The 4,343-nt window shown below is 42.4% G+C and overlaps 1 pseudogene; it reads left to right on the plus strand.

Annotated features, from left to right (window-relative positions):
* Positions 1-1,152: 1,152 nt before the first annotated feature.
* Positions 1,153-3,275, plus strand: LOC150034839 (uncharacterized; annotated as a pseudogene).
* The last annotated feature ends 1,068 nt before the right edge of the window (positions 3,276-4,343 follow it).

Here is a 4,343-nt window from a genome sequence, read left to right on the forward strand (position 1 = left end):
ATTCATATTCATATTTTTTCACATGCTATAAGATATAAAAATATTGTGTCAAGTTTATGGCACAATGCACGCATAAAAAGAAATCCACATTTTCAGCGTTACAATCGGTGCCAATGCACAGGTAACATTTCGTGGAAAAATGCAATGCCAATGAACACTATCTTGGATCTTGAATTGTTCGACGTATGGGGGATTGATTTCATGGGACCATTCTTTCCCTCAAATGGTAAACACTATATTTTATTAGCCGTCGATTATGTCTCCAAGTAGGTAGAGTGTAAACCCGAGTCTTTCCTTGGATTATTTGCTCTTGTCACACATTGTAGGATGTTGGATTTAAGTTATTGTTGTTCCATTGTTGAAGAAAATGGCAAAGCTTTTGGTTGAAGTTGTCTTTAATAATTTTGGAATTTATAAATAAAGAAAATAAAAGAAATGGAATAAATAAAAAGAAAAGAAAAGAATAAAAAGGAAAAGGAAAAAGGGAAAAAAAAAGAAAATTAAAGAAATTGGAAACCCATTCGGTGCTTAGGGTTTAAAGTGAGAACCCACTCATTTCAGCCCATTTCTCCATCACTTCTCATTATATTTTCAGAGCATTTCGAGAGAGAGAGTGAAGGAAGAGGTAGAAGAAGTTGCTGCAGGTTGGAGGTTGAAGAAAGGAGGAAAAGCTCATGCAAGTGCAACCATGGAAGAATTTGGGTTCAACCTACCTATCTCTGGTTTTTAAGTCGGTTTGAACTACACAAGAAGAACTAAGAAGTGAGGCCTGACTTGTTTATATCTAAGATTAGTATGTTTATCAGGTTCAACGATTCAGCAAGGTCAATAGGTATCGTTAGAGGAGGACGATGTCTGTTGGCTTCATGCCATCTCCCTAACTAAGCTAGCAGGTAGTCTGGGAGAGGGTGTGACAACTTGGTATCAGAGCGATTAGCTCCATGGGAAATGAGACATAGCAGATAATGCTTAGAAGAATCTAGGAAGTAAATAGTTAGACGTTGAGTCAGTTCAGATAGAACTAGCATAGTATGGTCCAAGTATGGATAAAAGTGAGTCCAGTCAGGACTAGAATGTGGGTAGAAGTTAAGTATCATGCATCTGAGTTAAGTATCTATAGCATGTCTAATGTGTTAATATGTTATAGGAGTCATGCCACCATGTACCAGCAAATGACGCAGGCAGAATCAGGATGGGACGGAGGATCCTACCCAAGGTCAATCTGAAAGGGGAACCAGTACCCCGAGAGTTCAGATTGGAGCAGGAAACAAGCAGTTTTTAAGATATGCACAGGAGGTAGGTAGGCCAGAGAGAGCAGGGCCTAGTGATCTGGAAAAGATGTATGGAATAGAACGACTGAAGAAATTAGGAGCCACAATGTTTGAGGGTTCCAAAGATCCAGCTGACGCTGAGGTTTAGTTAAATATGCTTGAGAAATGCTTCGATGTGATGAGCTGTCCTGAGGAGCGATAAGTCAGATTGGCCATATTCCTGCTGTAGAGGGAGGTAGAGGGATGGTGGAAATCCATATTAGCCAGGTGTAGTGATGCACGTACGTTAGATTGGCAGACTTTCAGAGGCATATTCAAAGACAAGTATTATCCCAGCACATACTGTGAGGCAAAGAGAGATGAGTTACTGGGACTGAAGCAAGGGTCACTTTCAATGGCCGAGTACAAGAGAAAGTATACCGAGCTTTCACGGTATGCTAATGTGATTGTGGCATATGAGAGTGACAGGTGTCGAAGGTTTGAAAGAGGGCTGCGTTTTGAGAAATGTACCCCGGTTACAGCTATTTCTAAGTGGACGGATTTTTCTCAGTTAGTAGAGACTGCCCTATGTGTGGAGCAGAGTATAACAGAGAAGTCAGTTGTGGAGCCTTCGTGGGGCTTAAATAGCTAGTGGTTTTCGAGGTCGTAAGTAGCGGAGGTTCACACCTGGAGTGAATGTTTTAGGCCGTTAAGACTTTAAGCATCGGTCTGGTGGCCAGTCATCGAGGCAGATGAGTTCAGTAGTGCCTATCAAAGGAAGAGCCAGAGAGCACCCAGTCAGTTTGCTAGTTCAGCAGCAAGACCGCGAATGGAGTCCGTTGCTAGTGAAACCAGGAGAACCCTATGTGCAAGTTGTGGCAGGAATCATCGGCGTTTGTTAGTGTCGGTGTGTGTTACCAGTGTGGATAGCCAGGGCATTTCAAGAGAGACTGTCCACAGCTGAGAGCAGCAGTTTAGAGGGACCAGGGCATTGAGTCCCACACAATTGAGCAGCCGAGAGTCTTAGCAGCTGTAAGAGAGGGCACCAGCGGTGCAAAGCATAAGGGAGTTATGGGGAGACCTAGTCAGCAGGGAAAAGTCTACGCTATCACTCAACAGGAAGCGGAGGATGCACCAGACGTGATTACTGGTATGGTTTTTATTTGTAATGTACCTGCACATGTTTTATTAGATCCAGGTGCTACGCATTCCTTTGTTTCTAGTATGTTTCTGACTAAGCTGAATAGGATGCTAGAGCCTTTATCTGAGGGGTTAGTTATATACACTCCAGTTGGTGACATTTTACAGTCAGTGAAGTCTGCGTGATTGTGAGGTTTTAGTAGGTCTCAGAATGCTAGTGGATCTTCTTCCACTAGAGTTGCAGCCGTTGGATGTAATTTTGGGAATGGATTTCTTATTCCATCACTATGCTTCTATGGATTGCCATAGAAAGGAAGTGACTTTTAGGAAACCAGGTTTGACTGAAGTGGTTTTCAGGGGTGAGAGGAAGATTGTTTCTATGAGTTTGATTTCAGCTCTGAAAGCTGAGAAGTTGTTGAGAAAGGGTTGCACAGTGTTTCTTGCACACGTAGTAGAGGTGCAGGAAGAAAAGCTAAAATCAGAAGATGTTCCTATAGTGCACGAATTTCTTGATGTTTTTCCAGTTGATCTATCAGGTTTGCCACCTGATAGAGAGGTGGAGTTCACTATTGAATTGTTACCAGGAATAGCACCAAATTCACATGCGTCGTATAGAATGGCTCCGAGCGAGCTTAAGGAGCTGAAGGTGCAGTTACAAGAACTAGTTGACAAGGGATACATCAGGCCTAGTGTATCACCTTGGGGAGCTCCAGTGTTATTTGTGAAGAAGAAAGATGGTACCCTCAAATTATGCACTGATACAGGCAGTTAAACAAGGTCACGATACGTAACAAGTATCCTCTACCACGCATTGATGAATTTTTTGACCAGTTAAGGGGAGCAGCAGTGTTCTCTAAGATTGATTTGAGGTCAGGATATCACTAGTTAAAGGTTAGGGAATCAGATATTCCTAAGACAGCATTCAGGTATAATTGGGTATGTTTGGGAGCTACATTGTGTCTGTTTATATTGTAAATGTCTTTGTAAGAACTGGATAGTTTATGGTTGTGTAAGCACTAGATGTCGTGGTTGTGTAAACCCAGTTGGATATGTTTTTGGTTGTGATATCTCTATCAGGTTATTTTCCAAACCGAGTTATGTCAGGACTGCACTTCATGTGTGTCTAAAGGTTTTTAGGGATTCCGCTGTGTTGTGTTAGATGTAAAGTATTTTATATCTAAGATTGGTATGTTTATCAAGTTCAACGATTCAGCAGGGTCAATAGGTATCGTTAGAGGAGGGCGATGTCTGTTGACTTCACGCCATCTCCCTGACTAAGCTAGCAGGTAGTCTGGGAGAGGGTGTGACAACTGGCCATAGCATGCGCCGCAAGAGATGTGGCGGTAGTCTCCCAGTTCCTAAAGAAGCATATTTTCACTCATTTTGGCACTCCCCGTGCCATCATAAGTGATGAAGGATCCCACTTTGTCAACCGTAATATCAAGGAGCTACTGCATAAATACAACATCCTCCACAAAGTGGCCACCGTATACCATTCGCAAACGAATAGTCAGGCCGAGGTGTCCAATCAAGAAATTAAGCTGATACTTGAGAAGGTAGTAAAACCTTCACGGAAAGATTGGGCAACAAAGCTTGACGATGCGTTGTGGGCATATCAGACTGCATTTAAAACACCAATAGGTATGTCCCCATATGCATTGGTATTTGGCAAGTGTGTCATTTGCCCTTGGAGTTGGAATATAAGGCACTGTGGGCGGTAAAGAAGCTGAATTTTTACTTGAAGAAAGCAGAGAAGCGCAAAAAATGCAATTGGTCGAGCTAGAATAATGAAGGATTAACGCATATGAAAATGCGAAGATTTATAAGGAGCGCACCAAGCACTGGCATAACAAACGCATATGCGCTAAGAACCTCCAAGTTGGGCAAAAGGTCTTGCTCTTCAACTCACGACTGCGGCTCTTCTCGGGAAAATTAAAATCACGCTAGTTCAGA

The sequence above is a fragment of the Benincasa hispida genome, chromosome 7 (assembly GCF_027475165.1).
Source record: "Benincasa hispida cultivar pf3 chromosome 7, pf3_genome.v1.1, whole genome shotgun sequence".
Lineage (NCBI taxonomy): Eukaryota > Viridiplantae > Streptophyta > Magnoliopsida > Cucurbitales > Cucurbitaceae > Benincasa > Benincasa hispida.